Raw genomic sequence first — 27,192 nt, forward strand, 5'->3', positions numbered from 1 at the left:
ATACTGTCACTTGACCAGCCTTGTTAAGATATTTAAACTTAAGTCTTTTACTTAATTGCTCAGCTACAAAATTATTATTTTTTCCCAAATTTTGAGGTATAACTTGTATACAAAATTGCACATAATTCACATATATAATTTAGTGAATTTGCACAAACATATACATTGTGTTACTATCATTACAATCCAGGTAATAAATATTTTCATAACCTCCCAAAGTTTCCTTGTGTCCCTTTGTTTTTACCTTTTTTTCTCCTTTTTTGTAGTATAAGGACGCTTGGTGAGACCTACCCTCTTAACAAAACTTTAAGTACATGATACCTTAGTTAACTCCAGTCACTATATTGTACAGCAGATCTTTATCACTTACTTGTCTTACATGACCATAACTTCATACCATGGAACAACTCCTCATAGCCCCTTCCCATCACCCTCTGTTGATTGTCATTCCATTGTGGACTCCTATATTTTTACCTATTTTATATCCTTTGAAGTTTAAGTATCACTAGACCTAGAGTTAGATACTGTAAATTTGAGAGACAAAGTATTTGACAGTATTTTCTTTCAAAAGATATAAAAAATGATAACACATATATACAAACATATATATGTGTATAAAGGAATAGAAGCCTCAGGTTGCAAAGAGGACAGGTATGAGTGAATAAATCTATGACTAATTGCTTTTTTGTGTCTACATTTGTAAATTGGGTAAACATATTTTGACCTTTAAATGCATATTTTTGTTTGAGAATTATTTTTTATTTTTGTTGTCACAAACTTTTAATTGCTTTGCTTTTTTATTGCTATTTAAACATCTGTTTCTGACTTTTATATTCTGGAAAGGTTAATTAAGAGAGATATCTGGCAAAAGTTATATACATTAAATTGTTTGATTTCCATATGGTATAGCTAGTTCCAGTTTGTGTAGTCTGAAACTATCAATTTATCTTGAATATATTAATTAAATATCAAAGGAATACTTACATAATTATAAGGTATTAAATAAGCTATCAGATTTCTGATTCATCCAAGTAGCATCTTAATATTTAATAAAGAGAAAATCAGTTTACAGATTTTAAAAGCAGCATTAAATTTAAATATCTAATCCAAAGAACTACAAATGTGAATCATAACCTATCAGGAAATGTTAAAACCTAAAAGCTTAGCCCTGGCTGGTGTGGCTCAGTGGATTGAGCACTGGCCTGTGAACCAAAAGTCACAGGTTCAATTACTATTTTTAGGGCACATTGCTGGGTTGCTGGCCAGGTCCCCATTAGGGGACACTCGGGAAGCAACCACACATTGATGTTTCTCTCCCTTTCTTTCTCCTTCTTCCCTCCCTCTCTAAAAATAAATAAATAAAATCTTTAAAAAAAAAAACCCTGAAAGCCTAATTATCAATGACAATGACCACCACTTGCCCCTCCTTCAGGTGCCCTTTTCTGTGGTTTTCTGGTGTTCCTACTGGAACTGGGTACACATATGGCCATTCTATGTATTTGTCTTGTTGTTCATGATTTTAGTGTAAGTGGCACTTTCTCACAAATTATTTGGCCTTTGATTTAGTTAAACTTCTTTTCATAGATAAGTTGTGGCCAATTAATTAAGGAAGTTGGTGGAGTCACAAGAGAAAGTGAGCATGAAGGGAATGGCATAAATCAGTTAGATTTTTCTTTGCCTCTTTGGACCCTTTGCACGCTTGATTAATAAGCTTCTTGATTTTTTTTATTCTGTACTCAAAAAGAGAGAATAAGATTTCTGGATATGAAAATACTATCTGCTAATTGTTATATCAAAATTTCTGCTCTTCCAAATTCTGTTCCCATTTCAAATCTGTTTGGTTGCCTACTACCTTTGTAAGGTATTTGATAAAGGGTAGTACCACCTCCACATTACTATCACTCACAAACATTAAAGACCAGCTCTCAGAAAAGCTGGGTGGAAGATGAATGTAGACAGGCAAAGGTCTGTCGCTGAAAGGATCATGATTTTCAAAACAAATGCTGTTTTTATAGCAAATATTATAACTATTGGACATAACATGATCATTTATATGTCTGCTTTCTGATTGAAATTCAACATAGCGAATCTTAAATTTAAATAAAGTTTCTTGATTGTCACTAGAACTTGTAAACTAATATTAACAGACTGACAGACTTTAGATTGGCACTTAAATGGCAATACAAATTAGTTCTGATTCAGATACTTGCTAAAAAGCATGATCTTAAAAATATAAAATTCCTCAGAAATACAAATCTTCAGGAGTAACTGTCTGAAAAAACTATAATCCCTGTGTTTCTCTAGATGCCCTAAAATCTGCTCCTATATTAACCTGAAGCAGCAAGAGTTACATATTAAAGTTTTACCATTAACCACTCTGCAGAAATACAGTTACTGAATTATGTTTGGCAACATGCCTTCAACTGGTGTTGCCGTCCTGTAATGAGGACTTTTTTTGATGAAACATCTCCATAAAACTTGTTCCTGAATTTACTCTAAAGATATTATTGAGGATACATTTTGTTACACTACATCCTCCTTGTGAGAATTGTCAGAAAATATTAATTTCACTTTTCCGTCTTGGGAATTCTGAGCGTTTCCTGAGTAACTGACTTACCTTATGGATTCTCTGAACTGTGTAACCTGGCGAATCTCAGACTAAAGCATAACAATCATTAAGGAAGACTTTCAAAATACAGACCCTCAAGCCTTTTCCCAGACCTGCTGAATTAGAATATGGAAATATAGGACCTAAGAATTTGGGTTTTTCCTGAAGCTCCCCAGATGATTGTCTATGATCAGACATGAAAAATCATTGAGGTAACTGATCAAACTTTCCACTTCTCGCTTACAGAAAACTTAAGAGGCATAATGTAGCCTACCCTTTTTGAGTTCATATGATTTCATAGTAAGTATTTTTAAATTACCTATTTTAAAATGTATTCTACCTTGATTTCTCTTTGCCTTAATTCTAGCATTATTTTCTACCGTATACACTCTGATGCTTGTCAAATTACTGCTTACCACTTATAACCCTTTTAAAAAAAAGTTAGGTAAGATTACATCCCATAATATACGGAGATTTTAAGTATCCTATTTAAGAAACATTGATAAATTACACATGGTGTAATAACCATCCAAATCAAGCTAAAATGAATAACTACAGAAAGCCGCCTAATGTATCTTTCTGGTCACTTCACCCCCATTTACCCTCCAATTATAGCAATGAGTGATCTGAGTTGCTATTATTTTTATTTTTAAAAAATCCTCACTTGAGGATATGTTTATTGATTTTAGAGAGAGACAGAGAGTGAGATAGCATGAGATAGTGAGAGACAGAGAGGGAGAGACAGAGATGAATGTAAGAGAGAAACATCAATTTGTTGGCCCCTGTACATGCCCCAATGGGAGATCAAACCCACAGTTCAAGCATATACCCTGACCAGGCATTGAACCCACAACCCTTTGGTACATGAGACAATGCTCCACCCAACTGGGCTACAAAGCCAGGGCTGAGTAGTTATTATCATTTCAACCTGTTCTAGAACTCACATAAATGGAATCATACAACATGTATTCTTTTATATCTGGTTTCTTTCACTAAAAAAATGTTTTAAGGATTCATCCATATTGCTATGATTATCATAGTTCATGTTTTTATAGATGAATAGTAATTCATTTTAAAAAATGTACCGACATGTATTTATTCATTTGTCTGCTGATGGACATTAAATTCTTTCTAATTGTGACATTATGACTGAACATTCTTGTACAAGTCTTTTGTGGATATGTATGTTGATTTCTTTTTTTTAAGGTTTTTATACATTTTATTTTTAAGTATATTTTATTGATTATGCTATTACAGTTTTCCAATTTCTCCCCCTTTGTCCCCCCTCTGCCCTGTACCCCCAACCCTCCAGCATTCCCTCCCTCTTAGTTCATGTCCATGGGTTGTACATATAAGTCCTTTGAGTCCTCTGTTTCCTATACCATTTTTGACTTCTCCATATCTAATTTATGTGTATCAGTTATGCTTCTTCTTCCCTGTACCTTTCCTCCCAACTCCTCCTCTCCCCCTCCCCACTGAAATCTCTCCATGTGATGTCCATTTCTCTAAATCTGTTCCTGTTCTGGTTGTTTGCTTAGTTTTTGTTTTCATTGTTATTCTTTTCTTTTAGGTTCATTTGTTGATAGCTGTGAGTTTGTTGTCATTTTACTGTTTATATTTTTTATCTTCTTTTTCTTAGATAAGTCCCTTTAATATTTCATATAATAATGGATTGGTGATGGTGAACTCCTTTAACTTGACCTTATCTGAGAAGCACTTTATCTGCCTTTCCATTCTAAATGAAAGCTTTGCTGGGTAGAGTAATCTTAGATATAGGCACTCCCTTGCCTTTCATGACTTCAAATACTTCTTTTCAGCCCCTTCTTGCCTGCAAGATTTCTTTTGAGAAATCAGCTGATAGCCTTATGGGAATTCCTTTGTAGGTAACTCTTTTCTTTCCTCTTGCTGCTTTTAGGATTCTCTCTTTATCTTTAATCTTGGGTAACTTCATGATGATATGCCTTGGTGTGTTCCTCTTTGAGTTCAACTTCTTTGGGACTTTCTGAGCTTCCTGGACTTCCTGGAAGTCTATTTCCTTCACCAGATTGGGGAAGCTTTCCTTCATTATTTGTCCAAATAAGTTTTCAATTTCTTGCTTTGTTCTTCTCCTTTTTGCACTCCTATAATTCAGATATTGGAATGTTTTATTGAAATATTGAGAAATCCAGAGATTTCTTAGCCTCCCTTCATTTTTTTTTTTTTTTTTTTGGATTCTTCTTTCTTCATTCTGTTCTGGTTAGATGTTTATTTCTTCCTTTTTTTCCAAATCATTGCTTTGAGTCCTGGTTTCCTTCCTGTCACTTTTTGTTTCCTGAATATTTTGCTTTATTTCATTTTGGGTATTTTTCATTTGTTTTTTTCATTTTTTGAACTAGCTCAATCAGTTCTGTGAGCATTTTGATTACCAGAACTTTAAATTCTCCATCAGACAGGTTGGCTATCTCCTCATCTCTTAGCTCTCTTTCTGAAGCTTTGCTCTGTTCTTTCATTTGGGTCATATTTCTTTGTCTCAGCATACCAGTCTCATTGTTCTGTTTGACTATTTCTTTAATTCCTTGGTTGTCGGAGCTCCAGGCAGTTTGATTTTCTGGCACTTCTGGTTGTTGATTGATTTTAGATTGGTTGTTACTTTCCTTTTGATTGTGCGAGGAAGTGAAGGGTTTCTACCAATGCCTCCATCCTGGCCAGAACTCTGATTGTGCAGAGGCTGGAGGAGGCTCCTGTCACCAGCGGGCCACCTTTAAACACAATAGTAGACTGTTTTGACTGACAAACTTCAGAGAACAGATCAGCAGCAACAACCAGACTTCCAGTCACCTGCCACATGCTTCTTGGGCACCCCTGCTCACATTCTTTCTCTCAAGCTCCAGTGTGGTTGGAGCTTACACTGGGGATGATTCTCCTAGGACTTGAAGGACAACCTGTCTGACTTCCTTTGGGGAATATCCTAAGAGTGATATTGTTGACTCATAGAGTAGCTCCATGTTTTTTTTTAACTCCATTTTATTTATTTTACTTTTAAAATTCTGGTGAAATACACATAATATAAATTGACCATATTTTTCATTTTGTGGTAGAAACACTTAACAGCCCTATGTTTAAAATTTTAGAAACTGCTTTTCCAAAGTCATAGTATTATTTTACACACTCATCAGCAAAATATGAAAAGTCAAAGTGCTTAATAACCTTGCAAGCAATTGAAAATTGTCAGTCTTTTAAAAACATGATGTATAATGTTATTAAGTTGTGGCTTAAATTCGTATTTCTCTCATATTTAAGGATGCTGAGAACATTTTCATGCACTTGGTCATTTGTATATTGTCCTAAATAAAGGGACTTTAAAATTTCTTGTGTATTTTTATTAGCTCATTTGGCTTTATATTATTTAGTTATAGGAGTTTCTTTCTTTAATAATTTCTGGATTATCATATTTTCTTTAATATAATCTGGATACAAGTCTTTTTTTTAAATATGTGTCTTATAAATAATTTCTTCCAGTCTGTGGCTTGACTTTTCATTTTTCAGTCTTGTCATTTGAAAAGCAGAAGCTATTAATTTTAATGAAGCCCAACTTATCATTTTTCTTTTATTATTAGTTTTTTTATGTCATGTCAAAGAACTTTTTGTCTACTCCATGTTTGTCTTCCTATATTTTTTCCAGAAGCTTTGTTGTTTTAATTTTTACACTTAGGTCTATGATCCATTTCAAATTATTTTTTTGTGTAGGTATGATATAGGAGTTCATTTTCATTTTGATCTCTGCAAATATCTAATTGTTCCAACACTATGTTTAAAACATGATCTCTTCCTCATTAAGTTACTTTGGTGCTATTGTTGAACGACAATAAAACATACATATACATATATATAAAGTCATTGTCTCTCTCTTTTCTGTTTCATTGTTCTATTTATATAGTTTGATAATTACACACTACCTTTATAACTGTAGCCATATTGTGAGTTTTAAAATTAGGGAGAATAAGTGAAATCAGGCAGGAGATATGTAATTATGTTTACAATATTATTTTTTCTAAGCTCTTAGCATTTTCATGTGTTTCAGAAAAAGCCAGTCATCGTCTCCATATAAACTGTTGAGCTAATAATTGATATTTTGTTGAATACTTAGTGCAAACGGGGGAGAACTAACAATATTGATTCTTTAAATTCCCAAACATGGCGTATTTCTTCATGTAGTTTTATGTTCATCTATTGAGTTCATCATAGGTAGTTTTTCTTCAGTTTATTAGTATAACAAATTATTCTTCATTTTGAAATGTTGAAGTAAATTTGCATTCTTTTCTTTTTATTGAGATATAATTGACATATATTAGTTTCATGTGTACAACATGATTTGATATTTGTATATATTGTGAAATGACTGCCACACTAAACTTGCATTCTTGAGGAAAACTGCTTCATGGTGTTATACTGTCATTAGGTATGTTCTGGATTTACTTTGTTAACATTTTTGTTGTAGATTTTTCAGTATGTTCATGAGTGATATTTGTAATTGTTTTTTACTGTTCTCATTAGATTTGCTATGAGCTTTACAATCTATTTTACTTCACCCTCCAGCTATCTCTTCATTACTCAAAGAAGATAAAATGCTGATCATGTTACTATTCTGTCCTGGCAGGTTGTATCACTTTCTACCTGATGTAAAAATAAAATACCACAACCTTAAATTTGGTGGCTTCAAATAACGAAGATATACTCTGTCATAGTTCCCCAGACCAGAAGTCGAAACCAAGGCATGAGCAGGGCTGGACTGCCTGCAAAGCTTCCAGAGGAGCATCCCCCTTGCCTCTTCTAGCTTCTGGAAGATCTTGATATCCCTTGACTTCTGACTACGTAACTCCAGTCTCTCTCCATCTTCACATGGCCTTCAATTCTGTGTCTTCTAAATCTTGTAAGAAACATAAGTCATAAATAGGCAGCAGGTTGACAGCTGGTTGGGGGGAAGTTGGGGAGTGGAGAGTTTGAGCAAAAAGGAAGAAGGACTCATGGACATGGGTGACTGGAGGGGAGGGGTATAGGGGAACTAAATGGTAATGGAAAAATACAATAAAAATAAAAGCTTTAAAAAAGGAAACTTAATTTAGTTCTCACCTAGATAATCAAGTGTGATCTTATCCCAAGATCCTTAATATAATTACATCTAAAAAAACCTTTTTTCAAATAAGGTCACACTCACAGTTTTGGGGTGTTACTGGGTTCTATGGCTCTGGGCTCTGTTGCCCGCTGCTAATAAGAATCATGACTCTCAATGCCAGAGTCTTATGAAAAGGAAAATAACTATTTATTCAAAAGTTATATAGGTTTAGAACAATGGTGGAATTCTGCCATTCAATCCTACTTGCTTTAGAAATTAAAAAAAAACACCCTCAAACACACAGTCACACCTTGCCTTGCCAAACCAGGCCAGTCAGAGGTACCATCTCTGAGGAGAAGAAATAGAAGTCTGTAACTTAGCTGGGCAGATTCCTGTCTGTATTATGGCTCTTTCAGTCATCTGTGCTCAGCTAGCTAGGCCCCTGCTCTTAATCCAAAACTGCATCCTCCTGGTTGGCTGGTGGGGGTCCTTCAGTATCCTTTCCAGCAGTGCAGCCAAGACAGCATGGCTGCTCCATGCCTGTGTTTAAATCCTGGCTGGGATCCTCTTCCATAACCCCATTTCTAACTCTCCCCACACCAGTTTATACCTGCCAGCACTCTGAGTTTTTCAGCCTTTCTCTGCTGCATTGTTAGTTTGGGCAAGTGAGGCCGTATGGTGTTGCTGAGCAAACTGCCTTCCTGCTCTCACTACAGGCACAGCAAGCCCCTCCAGTCACATCCATCACAGGTTAGAGTCACACCCATCTCCCTGGCTCTAAGTGCAGGCCACAACTACTTAACATTACTAAAATTCTTTAGATATGCAAAGTAACTCTCAGTGGCCCTGCTCCACCCCCCCCTTTCCCCAGACAGATTATGGGGGAACTTCCTCATTTTGAGGGACTCTAATATTCCTTGTTATATTAGGGTATAGATATCTTTTGGGGGTACCTCTAAAGAACCCATCAAGGCTTGAATCTTGTTTGTGTTTAAACAGGAACTATGTACGTTCAATTTTAAGTCCAAAGAATGTGTCTACAGAGTGGGGCAAATGTAGGTTTATCATGGTGAGTACATGAAATGCAGTTTTTTCCTGTTATTATTTAATAATTATTGTGGTATGTTCCATACAAACCACTATAAACCTACTTTTGCCCTAACCTGTATTCTTCTTTCTGGAAGAAATGTAGTTAATACAGGAAATCCCTGGCAGGGCTAACATCACTTAATAAATTAATTCAGGTCTTCTGAGAAGAGGAAACCAAGAAGGGCTTAGGTATACAGGAGTTTCACTGGGGAAACACCTCTGAAGGAAAAGGGGAGTTAGAAAAGGTGAGAATCCTGACTCTTGTGAAGAAACAAGGTAAGGAAGAAGGGTTGGGTAAACAGATTCTTAGATTGCAAGTAGTTCCAAGAGTTTCACTCAGGTTGACAGGTAGTTTTTAAGAGAAAATTACCCATCAAACAAATTCTACATCTTAGAGGAATGGGTCTTACTCATTCCTGAGTAAGCCATTGGAAGAGAGAAGAGAGGGAAAATGGGGTGGTGGGAAATTCAGAGACAAGAGGTAGGGCTACCAGACAAATATGTTTTCTGCATTAGGTTTGAGTGAAGCATTGTATGGATGCCACACTTAATACATATAACTCTAAATTTTATTTGTTTTTGGCTCAACAATGAAGTAAATAATCTATCTACTCCCAAGCCCTCTTGACATGGTGTCATGATTTTAATTGATTTTTATTTTGTACGTATAATGTATATTTTCAAAGGAAAGAAGATGACTTCTCATAGGATTAATGAGTTTAGATCATAAATTTATAATCTAATTTCATCCTAATTATAATTCACAATCTATCTATAAATTATTTTTTAAAAAGTGTTTTTCTTTGTAAGTATAGAATTTGGCCTATCATTAACTAAACAGATTTTTAACCCCCATTAGAATTTTTATCCTTTCTTCACAGATTTGGACATTTGAAAGTTGAGGGTTAGAATATTATAACATGATGTTTTAAATACATTTGTCCTATTTACAGCCTTTCCAAGCCAGAATTAAGAGGTCCAATTTGTTAGGAACCTTGGAAACCCACATGACTCTGTAGCTACGGGTGTTGCTCCTGCCACCACTGTGCACTTGAACCACACCTCCACACTCTCCCTGCTGCCTTCTCACAGCGGGGGAGTGATGGGAGTCACATGCTCCAGAAGTGCAGTGAGGGCAGTAACACAAGTTGGGATGACTTTTAGAATCTGATGGACTGAATATTTTATTCTTTAACCACAAGGGTCGTTTTGCGGCAGAAGGAACCAAATTCTGTAGGTCTCACTCCTAGTTTAAAGAGTTCAGTTGAAGTACTCCATTTTCCCTGAGCTATGTAATAATAAAACAGTCTCTGCTGTGTCTCTTCAAGACAGAATATGCATGGTGGGGAAGGTGGTGTGAGCTACAAGTGATTGTACCTCAAAATGCAATACTTTTCTTCCTCTGCCTGGTTAGCATGAAATGCATCAATTATTGCTTCTCTCTCTATGTCTTATCAGTGAAGGATAGGGTGGAAATGTGTAAGAAAATAAACATCTGGAGGTTACTGAAGTTAAACATTGTATTTAATGTTTCTGCAGTTCAGACATTTGCTCCTCAAAATGAGAATTGAACTTCCCTTTCTAACTTTCTAGTCCAGAATTAGTAATCTGAATAATGCCATGTGGATTATGAATTATCATTTTATTAATGGAGTCAAAAATACAGATGTGTGTGTTTAGCTAAACAAGCTAGCAGAATTTTAGCAATAGCTATATATATATAATATTTTAGAGAGCATTGGATATGTGCCAGGCACTTTGGAAGTATTTTGTATAGTAAATAAAACAGAGTTCTTGCCGCTGGGTGCTAGTCTATCTTGGGAATAGCCCAGTAAATCTAGTTTCAAGGTGCACAGCATGTACATGCATGTGTTCATAGACATTACATATATGACATGCCATTATGCGAATTCCTTCTGGGACATCTATGGGGGTGACATCTGAATACTTGATGATTAGTACTATTGTCCCAGGAACATCTGAGGCAGAAATAAAAGAATGAAAAATGGAAGTTTATATTCTATTCCAATTTCTTTAATAATTTGGTGTGGCTAGACTACAGCATGTATATAAACATATATAAAAACTGGTTGAGATTGGAAAAGTCAGCTGGGACAAGGTGGCAAAAGGTTCTATTCTGTAGATAGTGAGTACTGCTGGAGGTTTCAAAACTAGGCAAAACTTGATGATAGGACAGAATCTGAAAAACTAAGATTCTAAGAATTTTAAGGATGTTTCCTGATGAAACTATTGAGAAAGAAACAAGATAACACAATAAGCAACTTGGGGTCTGTAGCAATCTCATCATTTGAGAAAACCCATCTAAGCTAGTTCCGGTAGATTCTAGGTGAAATTGTCCACTGCAGGTATCATGGTGGAGTGAGATATAGTTTGGCTTTTTAAGTGGGATAGTCAAATAGCACTATGGGGAAGGGTGTATCCTATATAAAGCTCTACTGTATTCCAGAGAGAAAGAGATTGATTAATTGATCAATTGATTGATTCATTCATAACAAGTTCTGACTCTTCAAAACTCTAGTTCACATTTCAGTTAAAGAGGATTCAAATGTCTCAGTGATCTCTCACCTGTAGTAAATTGAGACCCTTTTTATGTGCACATGAGTTAGAAGTGACTTTGTGAAATGCACTCAGTAACTAACATTCACCTGATGCGCCAGTCTTAAAAGCTCTGGTGGTTGTTACCATTACTGCCACTGTGCACATGGAAAGCAAACGCACATACTCTCTTTCCAAGAACCCAACACACTTGACCTTGACAAATTATGATCATAGATTACATTGATAGCTGATACCTACTTCTGACAAGTACTTAAAAACAAATTTGCACTTGAGTTAAAATTCCCAGTAATGCTGACAAAGTTGTTCCCCTTGAGAAGGTAAAACAGCTCTCTCCCTCCATTGACTTGCTGATTTAATCTGCATTTATCACGTATGCAAAGCAAAATGGCGAACTGTGTGCCCGTTGGGAGAGCTATTTCTAGCACAGACAGCAACCTTTGCTGTTGAACATCTGATATCATAGTAGCTTGGACACGTTTTTGCTCCCTGGATCACCAGCCCTCCTCAAGAGTTTTATGATACTTAGATCCCTTTTGTGGATTTGTACTTATGCCTTCTCACTCTCAGAAAGCTTACAATTTCGGACTGCAGCAGAAGGGATTGAGAGTCATCGTGCTCTATCAGAGGATAACCAGTCATAGTGAGTGGATGTAGGAAATTATTCTAGCTTTGGGGACAAGAAATTTTATGATATGAGACTTAGAAATCTGTTACTTCGTAGACTGAAACATATTGAAACACTTATAAATATAAAAATGTGTTTAGTATTTTCATTCTAAGAGTTTTTACAAGCCTATCAACAAGTAGATTATACTGAACCATTGGTCGTATTCTACCATAAACCAGGGAGTCACAGTTTATAGTGCAATCATGGACACATTAATTAACTGTGCTGTTTGCTGTAACATAAAATTTTTTTCTTAAAAATAGTTTTGAGTTCTCAGGATTTTTTTTCTGTTGTCATTATTGGGCTAATTGTATATTTTTTGCACATACAGAACTACTGCTAAAAAATAAAAATCATAGTTAAAGGACTTTGCTTATTCCATATTTGCAATTATTAATACAGTTTTAGTCTTCACCATGGATTTTTAATTTTAAAAATATTATTCTACCATGTAAACCTTTGAACCCGTTTTACCTTAAATTTCTCATAGATCAAGAGAAGATATAAGCTGTATCGACTTTTCTCTTCTCTACAGACTAACACTGAGGCTCTCTGTCCTGGCTGGTTTCCAGTTGGATTTAGGCAATGGCAGGCAACAAAAGAAGGTCACTGGGAGGGAGTGGGAGAGAGAGCATTTATTCTGCTTCCTTGAGCGCACCTTGCTGTGATTCTGAAAGTTCCCCAGCAGCCACAGATCCTCCTTCCACAGCTCCAGCTCCCACCAAGCTCAGATAACACAGTTTGCTCTCTTGACATGTTGGACCTACAAAGGGTAATGGATTCTAGTCTCACTGCCCACTGACATTTCCTTCAACCTTTCACACACTTCTGAACATGGTCACTTTGTTGAGCTTAACACAGTATCAGGAGTGGCCCCAGGAAACAAATGTTCTAATTGAGAATCTGGTACCACTTTCATCCTGCATTTAATGAACATGTGGATAATGACCTTCCCAGGAGAGATGGAACAGTGGCAATCCATAGTATGCAGTGAGTAGAACAATTAATTAATCAAGGAGCAGAGGGCTTCTTTCAAACAACAAAGTGCTGCCAGATCAAGAGGTTGTGGCATTTAGTTGATATCAAAAGTGGTGATTGTAAAGATAATGGAGTTGCATATTTCCTTCTTATTACACTGGAAATATTACAAAAAAGAAAATATATATGCTTAGGAACCTGGGCCCCCAAAACAAAGTACAGGTAGAAAATCAGAAAAACTTTATGATGACCAAGAATCCTGTAACTTGTATCACTCCAAGAGAGACGAGTTTGAAGGTTCTGTCCCACCTGACTGTTGGGGTGTAGAGTTATCATGTCAACCAAACATGCAATTCCGCCCTGTCTCTTATGCTAAAACCACACCTTTCGAGTTATCTTCTGGGAATCACTGGAAATCCCTAAGACATTTCAGAAGGTTCTTGAGGTCAAAACTATTTTCATACTAAAATGAAGATGGTATTTACCTTATCATTTCCATTCTCTTCTAAGTCTCGAGTGGAATTTGGTAGAAGCTACATGAGTTGAGATAAAGTCACTGCTCTCACAGCTAATGGGATGTGTGTTGGTGTATTCTTATATCTGAAAATTCCCTGTTTAAAGTTAGAAATATTAAATATCAAGAGATATACTCCACCTAGTAAATACTATTTGAGAATTATCAATTACTTTTAAAAGGATAAAAGAAGCCTGAGACAAAAAGTTTGTGAACAACTGCACAAACATAAGGCACTGGATGACCTTGGCTTAACTATTAGCTTAGAAGTGAGACTGAGATGTGTGATGAGGGCATTTGAATAGATTTAGATGCTGCTGAGAATTTAAAAGTTTCAGTTTCCTTGAGGCTTTCCCAGTCGCTGAGGAAGCTGGCCTTCCAGTGCAAAAATGCTTTTCATTACTACACTTACAGAAATTGTCCCAGGAGAATGATTATTTTCAGTGACAGCCTCTTCCCTCCCCAATACACACACACACACACACACACATACACACACACACATACACACACACACATATGCACGCAGACACCCCCTATTTTCCTGAGTTGTATTTTATGGGTTGGATTCCTTTATAATTTATAAAATTAAAAGTAAGCTTTCCTTCAGGAAAAGAAATCAAATGCACTAAAGATGCAGCACTTTGCCAACCTGCATTGTTATAGAGGATTGGGGAACATGTATAAGAATGTATTCTGAAGATGTAAAAGCAAGGAGAATAATATATAAGTTAAATCACGCTAAATTTCTTAATATAGATATGTCATCCAGAATTTAAGATTTAATGTGCTGCCACTATAGGAAGCAGTGTGGATATTTTTTGAGGACTGACATTCCTCAAAAAATTAAAAATGGAACTGCCTTATGACCCAGAAATTCAACTTGTAGGTATATATCTAGAGAAACTCACAACAGTAATTTCAAAGAATAGGTATACCCTATGTTCATTGTAGCATTATTTACAATAAACAAGATATGGAAACAACCCATGTGCCTCAATAGATGATTGGATAAAGAAGTGGTGGTGTATAATACACTTACAATGGAATATTACTTAGCCATTAAAAAGCATGGCATCTTACCATTTGCAACAGCATGAATGGACCTAGATGGTGTATTTTGCTGAGAGAAATACTTCAGTCTGAGAAAGACTGATACCATACAATTTCACCTATATGTGAAATCTAAAGAACAATATAAATGAACAAAAAAATAAAAAATACTCACAGATACAGAGAACAGACTTATGGTTGCCAGAGGAGAGGAATGTCAAGGACTGGGTGAAAAAAGTGAAGGGACTGAGAAATACAGATTGCTAGTTACAGAATAGTCACAGGGATGTAAGTACAACATAGGGAATACAGTCAATGATATTGAAACAACTATGTATGGTGCCTGTGGGGACTGGAAATACCAGGGGAGCACTTTGTAAAGTATAATTGTCCAAACACTGTGGGGTACACCTGAAACCAATTCAAAATAATGTTGAAAATAAATAAATAAATAAATAGCGATCCTTGGAAAAAAATGGATATGCTGTTAGACCACCTAAGAGCAGCTTTTAATATCTGCCATGTTAGTTACTTAAAGCCCAGTCATAGCAGGTGGGAACAGGCAATGAAATTAAGATAATGGGACATCTCAGATACAGTAGAAGAAGGAGTCTAATACTTAGGGTTGCAGGACTGATGGGGTAAATGCATTTTTCACAGCTTGCTCAGCATTACCTTTTGCAATAGGAGGGCTCAGACAGCCCTTTACTGGTCAAGGCATTTAGAAAATCATAGCCCTTTAGGGAGATGTGGGTCATCAAAGGAATCAGAATACTGGAAAAAATGAAAAGAAATTCATATAGTGAGAGGAGCACTAGCATCCAGAAAAGTTCTGGGTTGCCTGTCCTCTGTAGAAAGGAGATCAAGTCCTTCTGGCACCAATGAGAACGGTGGCCATTAAAGTAGGGCTGAAGACTATACTTGGACCAGACAATGAAAGACATACCTCCTGGCCAAGGCTGAGCAGGCCCCTACTTGACTTCATTTCAGTAAGGGCTAATGCTGGGTTGCTGATATGGCCCCATGCCCCAGGTGGCTCACAGCTGCCCAGTGTCTGGTTGATTACATTGGACAACTTCCATCAAAGAGTGGGCAGGAATTTAATGCCATGGTGCCATGGGAATATATGTGCATTCTGCATGCAGATGTCCCTTTCTTGACTGAGATACTTCTGCCAGCCCTGTTACTTACAAATTCTAGAATGCCTGAATCATCACAGTAGTATCTTCTACAACAAACATATTCGCTAACCAAGGATCTTAATTTATGTTGAAAGCAATGCAACAGTAATGTCAAATTTAGGAAATGTAACTTTACTATGTGCTTTGTTACCTGGAGACATCTTAGTCAACAGAATCATGGACTTGCCTAGTGAAGTCAGTAATGGCCTGAGCCATGAGATCATATCCTGTGGGTTGTTGATTTACAGGCTGTAGTTAATCTAGAAGCAAATACATAGTTCACTGTGAAAAGAATACTTGTTTTGGGAGCCAATTACTGTTGCCCTTGATAACTTGCTGAATTTTATGTTTGTGAAGTCACGAGCATAATAACAGACAGCAGGAGAAAAGAACAAGTTTGGTACATTTTTTTCTCCCCTTTCTCTTGCTTCCTCATTGAGGTTTTGGCAGTGGGTGTGCTCCTCTACAAGGACAAATCAAATCAGGTGCTCCTTGTTCCTTGGTTTTAGCTCTCCCTGGGCTCTTGTAACTCCATACCTTTCTCTTCCCCTTTCAAAACTCAGAATGGCAACAGTTTCCCACTTCCTGCCTGTGAGTAGTGCTTGGTACTTGACCATCCCTTGTGGGTGTACTGTACAGAACTCTGCCTTTGCCTCTGACATAATCCCTGAGATCAATCCTCCACTTACACCCTTTGAGTGCTCCATCTGTTTCCTCCCCCTGGCCATAATTTATAGAATAAAGAACAGTTTTAGTTACCCTGTGTTCATAATTTGAATCACATATATAACCCATCTTGAGTGAACTTAAATAGAGCAGAAGAAATAAAGCATTGCTTATACATAAAGCTATAATAAAATACATGGAAAATAACTCTAACTGAAATTATTTAACTGATAATCATGTGTTCTTAGATGAGGCAGAAAGAAAGTGACATCTTTTAGAATAACAGAAGACCTTAAAGTAAACATTTGAAAAGAGGACAGAAATATTGTTTCAATTCACACTTAAGGTGAGGTGGGTACAGGCCTGGGGAGTCTGCCAGATGGCCAACATCTGTCAGCACATGCAGAGAAGAACCGGTGGGCTGCAGCGTGGGGGTGAGTGGCGCAGACCGTGCCTGGGAGGTTAGAAATTAGTGAGAAATGCAGTGGAATTTAAATCGTATGACCTACAGGTTTTAAAGCACTGTCCAGGTTTTCTTTAAGTTTCATCTTAATTTCATAAAAGGATACTGAGAGTTTGATATTTGTCACCCTTTGGTGACACTAAAGGGAAAATATATATAACTTTCTTTCACCCACTTACACATTTTAAAAAGCACTTCAGAAACTGTCTCATCCAGGGCCATCTTTTCGTGCCATGTGTTTTTACTGGCAAAGTGCTGAGGACAATGGGAATAATGTTGCTTTCTCCATTTGTCTGAAAGAATGAGAAAACATTTAAATGGATTTTTTGTAATCTATTTTTATGATACATTGTAAAAGATATTTAAATTGTCTTCCTCAACAACCTAAAGGTATCATAATATGAAATAGAAAATAATTATATAATTTATAAGGATTATTTTTGTCCTAAGTAAGAAAAACCTGAAGTACAGCAGAATCATGTTGCCCATAACAACCAGATGCTAAACTATTGTTGCTGGGTGATTTATTGAGAATTTAATGAAGAAAGGTAATGAAGAAACTGCCTTGCACTTTGTTTGCACTATTTCAAATTCCTCATGCAGCACTATAACATAAGGTATTTTCCCCAACTCTCTGCTCCCAAGAGAGAGCCAGGTCTTCATGTTCTTAGGGCTTGAGTATTCCTTGAGACTTGTTTTTTATTCTTCTGAGACCTATGTCTGTCTGTGTGGGCCATTCACATCCACATCTTTCAGAGAAGCGGCGAACTTTATGACTATGTTAAAGGCTTGGGGAGGAAATTAGATTGGCCACCGTGTGTTCTTCGAGGACTAAATATTACACAGTTTTGACCTAGGGGCAAGGTGGGGACGTGCATACACCTCCACTTTAGTCTCTCCCAGTGCTGGAAAAATGAGAACATCTCAGAGGAAAGGGGGGGGCAGAGGTACACAGACCTCAGGAGCCTAGACCATGGGCCTCAGGGCTGAGGTTAGGGAGTGCCGAGTAAGGGTATGTGTCAGTCTCATACAAAACAGTAAAAGGGTGAATTTTCCAAATGATGAATGTTGTTTCTTCTTAGCCACAGTATTTTAACTAGGCAACACAGACAAGTTTCCACATAAAATACACAGAAATATTGGAAAGTAAAAGGAGAACACATTCTTATGCCCACATCAAAGATACATTTCTGATATTTTCCTGAATATTAAAAGAGCCCCATACTAAATATTTATCAAAGTTATGCTGGTTTAAACTTATTCCCAGATAATAAATAATGCAGCAAATATTTTTTAAACTTCTTAAATTTATAAAAAGTTCAATAGCCTTGTTATGGCTGAAAAAATAAAAACAGCAATAGCACAGATTCATTTCCATGCATGAAGGCAAGGAGCATTCACCTACTACATATGTAACACAGTTTCTGATGGAAGTAAACAAGTAATGAGAAATATGAATGACTCAACAGATGAAACCCCACACAAAGGTCATTTCCTGCACTGAAAGGAAAATGAGTCAAAAAACTTCAAAATCAAGGTTAAATGGTAAAAGATAAAAGAAGTCAATTTTCTAAAACATGGCAAATAAGATCTACAAAGCAGAACATCTCAAAATCCAATGCACATGTGAATTACCAGGGGATTTTTTTATTTTAAGTGAAGATTCTGACTCAGTAGTTGTAGGATGGGGCATGAGATTCTGCATTTCTTCTAACAAACTCCCAGGTACTGCAACATGCTGGTTGCCAGAGAAACAACAACCAGGATATCAATGCTCCGATTATATGTGACTGTAAAATGAGCAAACTATAGTCATAGTAGCCGATTTCAACCCTAAAGGCATCAGCTAGAAGTATTCTGCTTCTGAAGACAAATCAGCTGATAAATTTGTAATCTACCTTAAAAGGCTTCCCTCAGAAAATAGACAAAGTAATAATAACCACTAACTTATCGAGCCCGTGTCTGTGCCATGTGTTGATTTTATCATTTTATTTAATCTTTGTAATAACCCTTTTATGGAAGATTGATAACAAGATTCAAAAAATGACTTCCACAGATTAATATTAAGCAAGAGAATATGTAAGATGGTTAAATAAGCATTTTTCCACTTATAGAGCAATGTAATTCTACACAAGTATCATGATCAAGTAATCACACTACCAGAAATTCAGATAAGAAAGGTCATGGTCCTAGCAGTGAACCAAATAATGTAACATGATAGTATGAGTTCATTGTTAAACCACAAAAAGTGCTATGCAATAGCTGTTCTGGGGTGTTAGATACAACATATACAACCTTGACAATGTTCTATATGTTATTGAAATATTGAAACATTGAAAATGTAATGTTTATACCAAAGGCATAAAATTTCCACTGTGGTCTGTGCTAGTTAAAACGTATTTATTATAATTTATTATTAACTCTGGTAGTCAGAAATTAGAGTTATCAACAAAATGGTGTACATTCAGAAGAGAATAAAGCAGGATTCTAAAGTAGCTGAAAAACAAGTCAAGCTGAAAGTTTCCAAGTCACTCAGCCTGGTGGCCTCCTTCGATAACGTGATAAACTAATTGAAGCTTCAGTTCTCGGAGTGAAGGAGGTCCATCAAAGTTCCTGAGACTGCGAGTTTTCCTGAGGGAACTTTTACTTCCCTGGTTATCTCTTATTCCATTTTTTTGCTTTTATTCCTGAATTATGAATTCCCATATCTGGGTCTGTTTTGTGGGGCTGTTATCCTATTTCAGTATCATTTTGCTTCATGCCTGGCCAACACCCTTTCTTCTGAATTCCCCAAAGAACCATTAACACAAGGCTGCTGGGTACAATAGCCCCTTTTTCTAAGGAATTAAGGATAACTCAGTGACCAAAACACTTAAAAATTTATACTGCTCTCTCCTTTCAGGCACTTTAAAATAGGGAAAATAATTAAATGAGTAAATGGAGTCCAACAAAGCACTAATTCCCTATATGATTATTTACTTTATTTTTATTTTAACTTAATTTACTTTTTAATAGATAATACAAGCAATGATATAATTTAAAGATGCACAAGGATCTAATGTGAAGAGTAATTTTTCCACTCTGCCTCCCCGACATCTAAAATCCTGTTTTCCAGAGGCAACCCAAATTATTTTCTTATTGTATATTTTCCCACAGAAAATCTATACTTCAAGATTTTGAAAAATAGCAAATTTAACATTTTATAAAATTATATTCTTTGACTGCATTTCTTTGAAAATCACTCTAAGTACATTCTTAGCCTTTTCACTGGCCAATATGATGGTGGTAGGAGCCCAGCCCTGAAAACAGCTTAGAACTTAGAGTTCATCTAACTGTTCAAAAGTCATTTTGCCATTCCTCTAACATAAAACATATCACCTGTCTCTCATCTCTGCTTCAGCATTCAACCCGTTGTATATCATTACCTTAAATTAAGTATATGAAAGAAAATCTGGCTTCACTTAGATGTGTACTTGGAAAAGAGAGGATCCTGTGAACCCCGAAAAGGGTCTGTGAGACCCTCACAGTTCCTCAAACCACACTTTGAGGACCACTGCTCTTAAGAATTTGTATTCAAATCTCACTAAAAGTAACTTAGCAACAGCCCATTCTGCATTAACTGAATCCAAAGTTATAGGTCAGGGACTGAAAAATTATTTTGTAAGAGTTCTGATAGTTACCTATTTTTAACATAAACTTACAGCTATAATGATAAATGATTATTATATAACTTTGAAATACCTATAAATAATGATTTAAATGAATATTAAAATAGTTTGTGTGCATGAGTGGCAGCTCTTCTTGGTCTTTGGAAACCAAACATGCAACCATGAACAATACCCTTTTTAAGACAGAATGTGTGTATGTGTGTGTCTGTCAGTGTTTTAGATACCCTAGGGTACTATTGAACCCTAGCAAAGTCACTCAGTGTGTTTAATTTAAATGACCTCATAGTTTTTCTGTTAAAAATGCCCATAGAAGTTTCAGTAGGCAGGATAGAGATGTTTAAACAATATATATACATAAATATTATATACATGCAGGTTAATAAAAAGTTGAAAAAGTGAAATGTGATTATTTTCTTCTTAAACACTTATTTTTAGGAACTTACTATAGGCAATGATTATATGTCTCTTATCTCATATATAAGAATAGTACTAAAGATTCATTTTCATAATTAAGCATAATTTCATATTAATTCATTTAAAATTATTGATTGAGCATGTCTGTATATAAGACACACTCATGGATTCTAGGGATAGAACAATAAAGAAGATGAAGTACCCAACTTATAAAGAATATATTCTAGTGGAATAAAACAGTTAATAAATTATCAAATAATAAAATGCCACTAAAATTAAATATTATTTATGCTCACTCTTTGACAAATATTAATTATCTTACAACAATATTAGAGATGGTGTAGCCTTGAAGAATACCTTAAATATGGTTGGTAGGAATGTAAATTGAAAGATAATTTACTTTTGCTTTATAAAGTTGATCAAAACCTAAGACCTAGTAATGCTACTCCTAGATACATATTTATGAGAAACTCTTGCACATTAGCATCAGAAGATATGTGCAAAAATATGTGCAGCAACACTATTAATAGTAGCAGAAAACTGGCACTTACCATATTCAGGAAAAGAGGGAAAATGATGTGTTTACACTATGAAGGAGTATTACACAGTGTAGGAAACAACTACAGATACCTCCATCAATGTAACAACACGGTTAGGTTGTATTTTAGGGCAAGTAGTGAGTTACAGAGATTGCATTCTGCATGAAAACTTTGTAAAATTAATTTTTAGAGAGAGAGAAACACTGATTTGCTGTTCAAATTATTTATTCATTCATTGGTTGATTCTTGGGTGAGCCCTGACCTGGGGATGAAAGCCACAGCCGTGGTGCATTGGAACAATACTCTACGCAACTGAGCTACTGAGCAAGGGCTGCATGAAGATTTTTTCATAAAATTAAACAATGTTAATTTTTTAAAAATTGTTGTTTAAGTGATCATGCATATACATACATATGTGTGTGTTTAGGAAAGAAAATAATAAATACAGAATTAAGGATAGTGGTTAGCTGCAGTGAGAAAAGCAAGAGGTTCTATAGGGAAAAGGCACATTAGTGAAATTTATTTTTTATGTTTTAGGTCTAGGGATTGAATGTTGGTTCAGGATTAATAATTTGAACCAGTCAAATAAGCATCATTTCTTATATAAGCCTTTTTTTAAAAAATGTTTTTCTCTCTTTTTTATTGTTGTTCAAGTATAATTGTCTCCACTTTCTCCCTATCACTCCCCCCACCCCAGCTATCTCCACCTCCCACCCTCAGTCCTACCTCCTTTGGCTTTGTCCATGTGTCCTTTATACAAGTTCCTTGATGACCCTTTCCCCTTTTTCCCCATTAGCTCCTTCCACCTCCCCTCTGGTTGATGCCAGTTTGTTCTTTATTTCAATGCCTCTGGTTATATTTGGCTTACTTGTTTGTTTTGTTGACTGGGTCCCACTTAAAGGTGAGATCCTATGGAATTTCTCTTTCACTGCCTGGCTTATTTCACTTAGTATAATGCTCCCCAGTTTCATCCATGCTGCCGTGAGGGTAGGAAATTCTTCTTTCTCTCTGCTGTGTAGTATTCCATTGTGTAAATGTACCACAGTTCTTTGATCCTCTCATTTATTGATGGGCACTAAGGTTGTTTCCAGCACTTGGCTATTATAAACTGTGCTGCTATGAACATTGGGGTGTGTAGGTTTTTGGGGATTGGTGTTTCAGGAATCTTAGGATATAATCCCAGCAGTGGAACTGCCAGGTCAAAAGGGAGTTCCATTTTTAACTTTCTGAGGAAATTCCATACTGTTTTCCATAGTGGCTGCACCAGTCTGCATTCCCACCAACAGTGTACTAGGATTCCCTTTTCTCCACAACCTTGCCAGCACTTGTTGTTTGTTGATTTATTTATAATGGCTATTCTGACTGTGAAGTGGTATCTCATTGTGGTTTTAATTTGCATCTCCCTGATGGCTATGTGACAGGACATAGCTAAGCAGTAGCTATTCTTAGGTAGGAGCTGACCAGCAGCCCTTCCCAGACAGCAGCCATTCCCAGATAAGCAGTTATCTCAAGGTCGTACACTAACCCCCGTTTTAGCAACTACATTCCTTCCCCTCCTCCTTCTGCCTGTGTCACAAGCATATAAAGGAAACTCCAGCTTGAGCTCAAGGCCCAGAATTTGGATTTTATCTGCTCTGGGTCCACATGCATGAATAAACCTCGCTTTGCAAACTCCGAGGCCGTCTGAGTTGTCTTTTCCATAACAGCTAGTGATGCTGAGCATCCTTTCATATGTCTCTGGGCCCTCTATATGTCCTCCTTGAAGAAGTGTCTATTCAGATCCTTTGCCCATTTTTTACTGGCTTGTTTGTCTTCTTGGAGTGGAGTCATGTAAGTTCTTCGTATATTTTGGAAATAAAACCCTTGTCCAAAGTATCATTGGCAAATATATTTTCCTATGAATTTGGTTGCCTTTTCATTTTGCTGATGTTTCCTTTAGCCATGCAGAAGCTTTTTAATTTGATATAGTCCCATTTGTTTATTTTTTCCCTTATATCCCTTGCTCTAGTGGACATATTGGTGAAAATACTGTTGTGTGGAATATCTGCATGGAGATTTTCCTGCCTATGTTCTCTTATAGGACTTTTATGGTATCACAACTTACATTTAAGTCTTTTATCCATCTTGAGTTTATTTTGGTGTATGGTGTGAGTTGGTGTTCAAGTTCCATTTTTTGCATGTAGCTGTCCAAATTTCCCAACACATTTGTTGAAGAGGCTATTTTTACTCCATTTTATGCTCCTGTCCCCTTTATCAAATATTAATTGACCATAGAGACTTGGGTTTATTTCCGGGCTCTGTATTCTGTTCCATTGATCCATGTGTCTGTTCTTATGCCAATACCAGCCTGTTTTGATTACTGAGGCCTTGTAATATAGTTTGATATCAGGTATTGTGATCCCTCCTACTTTGTTCTTCTTCCCCAAAATAAGCCTTTTAACAGGTTAAATCTAACAGATATTGCCCTAACACTGGTAAAGAAAAAAACTATCTACAAAAACACACTAACGAAATAATGCCAATTAGAGTAATTTTTTAAGACATGAACAAGACAAACAAGTTGGTATATTGACTACAATTCAACTATATTACAAGATTAAAGTGAATCCATCAGTCAAAAAGGACAAATAAGGAATGTTTTCAGAAACAAAAATGTGTAATTACTTGAATATAATTGCTTATCTAGAAATATTTGTTTTATGAAAAATTATTAAAGTACTATAACCAGTAAAACCTCTGATTTTAAAATATATCTAGAAAGAAAGGTATGAAGAAAAAGTGACCGATCTTGCAAATCTCTGTAATAGAACATTTATTGGAAATAGAGAAATAGAGATGTATGAAATGCAATAGTCAAGATATATATACACAAGTACACACACAGAGACGTGAGCAAAAGTAGGTTTACAGTTTTATGTGAAACGCATTCATTTTTGTATTATTTATTAATCATTGTATTATTTATTTGTGTTACAACTGTAAACTTACTTTTGCCAATTTTATTTTTCAGGCTTGAGTATTTATTTTTGAAAATTATTCCCTTCTAGGAAAACCTAGCCAAAACCTAACATATTAACAAAAATGAACAAAAAAAAGGAGACGAAAACTAAAGAAAAGAAACAAAGCCCTGGATGCTGGACATCTACATCACCTTTATCAGTGAAAATGATACCTCCTTCATAAATTCCCTGCTGACACCTCTTCCTTCATGCTGGGTGTACCAACCTGTTTTTCATATGGGTGCTATGTAGCCATTTCAACTGCCTGAGGCCAAACTCAATAGCACCCACACCCATGCAAATATCCACACACTTTGTAACTTGAAATAGTGAATAATAGTTTTACTGTTCAAGATGAAAAACAAATGCTTTATCTTTTTATTGAATATTCTAATAACATTTGCCAGAAAACTTAAGACTCTTTCTTAAACCACTCACAATCTCTGGTTTTTATCTTACCAAATTTGTTTTAGTTTTCAAAAAAATATAATATAATATTATATTTTATATTATATATAATATTATATATATAATAATATATATAATTCAAAAATATTTTCATTCATCATGTTTTTTTATGTTTTTAATTTTAATTTTAATTTTTCAATTACAATTTATATTCAATATTATTATGTGTTAGTTTCTTTTTTATTGTTTTTTTTATTTTAATCATTGTTCAAGTACAGTTTTCTCCCCCCTACTCCCATTCCAGCCCACCCACCCAACCCTCCCCCATGTGTTAGTTTCAGATGTACAGTAGAGTGGTTCGAAAATTATGTACTTTACAGAGTGGTCCCCTTGCCCCATGTTTCAAGTATCCACCTGGCCCCCATTCATAGTCTTCATGATATTATCAGTGATACTCCCTGTGCTGTAACCCACATCTCTGTGACTATTCTGTAACTGTCAGTTTGTACTTTTTAATCCAACCTTTTTCACTCAGCCCCCAGCCTCCTTCCCAGCTGACAACAGTCAATCTGCTTTATTTTTTAAAAGTTGGAGTGAGCAATAATTACCAGGGAGTGGCCATGAAGAATACGAATGAAACAAAACCCAATGATCCTAGGTTTGAAAGAAACAAACAACACTGGTAAGTAAGACACACGACAACACCTAGATGAGAGGGATGCTGGGAAAACAAAGTTCTTATTAACTGTGAAGTTCTGCAGTGGTCCTCAAAATGAACCTTTGGCATATGAGGCAGGGCACATCTTCTGCAGGACTCAGAGCATCAGGGCAGTTTAACATCCCTGACTTCTGTTCACTGGATGTCAGCAACGTTCTCTGGTCATCGCTGTAGACTTTCCTCCAGATGTTCTTAGCACTGTGGGTTGGGATCCTTTCAGAGCAAAAGCATGCTCTGAATCAGGGAAGAGGTTGACCACTTGGAAATTTTGTTCATGACAGGCATAAGTTCAGAGAGAATAGCTCAGGTTTTGAGAAATTGGAGCCATGTGGGGCTTGAGTCAAACTAGGGGCTCCATAGAGCTATAGGCATGCGAGCTGGGGTGAGGACTGGGAGGCTTGGCTTTATGATAGTGACTCACATAAATAGGAATATAGAGCTTAAAAGAATTTTCTCGATCTCTTAAAAAGGTGTGAATGATAGATTCTGATGGGTTCTAATTGCAACTTCCTTGTCAAACTCTTCTCTCAGGGAGTTCCAGTGGTGAAGCAGATAGTAAGGGTCTCAGGAATTGACCCAGGAGCACTGAGAGGTCTGGGGACTCTCACTTTGCTCCAGTGGTGGGGGTGGGCTGGGTTCAGCTGTTGGAGGGACAGCCATCCTGATGGAGACACATTCGGAAAATGATTTTATCATAAGTGATCATGTTCTTCATTTCAACAGAAGTTTATATCATCTTGTGATGCTTTTCTCTAATCCCACACATTATATTTGAAGCTAATGCAAATTTGATGAGGCATTAATTATATAGCCTATTATAATAATTTCTGCCAACCAACCATCCTTATTTTTGTTACTCTGTTTTGGCTGTTTTAACCTTTTGTTTCAAACTGTTCTTTAGACTGCTACTCATTTAAGCAGAAGCGAATTAAAACTTGTTAGAAATTAAAATTTCAGCATTTTATATATCAGGTGAATGTTATAGCTAATTCTGATTCATTTCAGTTGATTCTGAATTTTAATCTAACATAAAATAATTTAAATCAAATTGACTCTTAGATTTTAAGTTAAATTTAAATTCCTAATTTAGATGCTATTCAAATTCAATTTTGAATTTTAATTTATTTAAAATATAAACCTATTTACATTAATTTTAAAATTCAGATTTCCTTCAGATTCAATTTCAATAAATAGATTTGTTTTGCTCTGTTATTTCAGCTCATCAGTGTAGACTAACTAAAATTACATCCTTTTGTTATAGCTTCTTTCCTTCCCTCCCTCCTTCCATCCCTCCCTCCCTCCAGTGTTTTACCAAAGGGTAAGAGAAAAGAGCAGCTGCAAGAAGGATATATATTGTAAAATCAATAATAAAAAACAACTCAAAAAAGTCCGTCTGACTTTTATATCACAATGCACCAGCAATTTTAAAAAACTGATCAATTCTAAAAGTAATGTTATTGATAGTAGTTTTTGTTGGTCTAAGTTGTAAATGATAAGTTGTGGTTACTGTTCAGTTTTAATAATATAAATATAAACTCCAAGTTAGCACAATTTT

The sequence above is a fragment of the Phyllostomus discolor genome, chromosome 10 (assembly GCF_004126475.2).
Source record: "Phyllostomus discolor isolate MPI-MPIP mPhyDis1 chromosome 10, mPhyDis1.pri.v3, whole genome shotgun sequence".
Lineage (NCBI taxonomy): Eukaryota > Metazoa > Chordata > Mammalia > Chiroptera > Phyllostomidae > Phyllostomus > Phyllostomus discolor.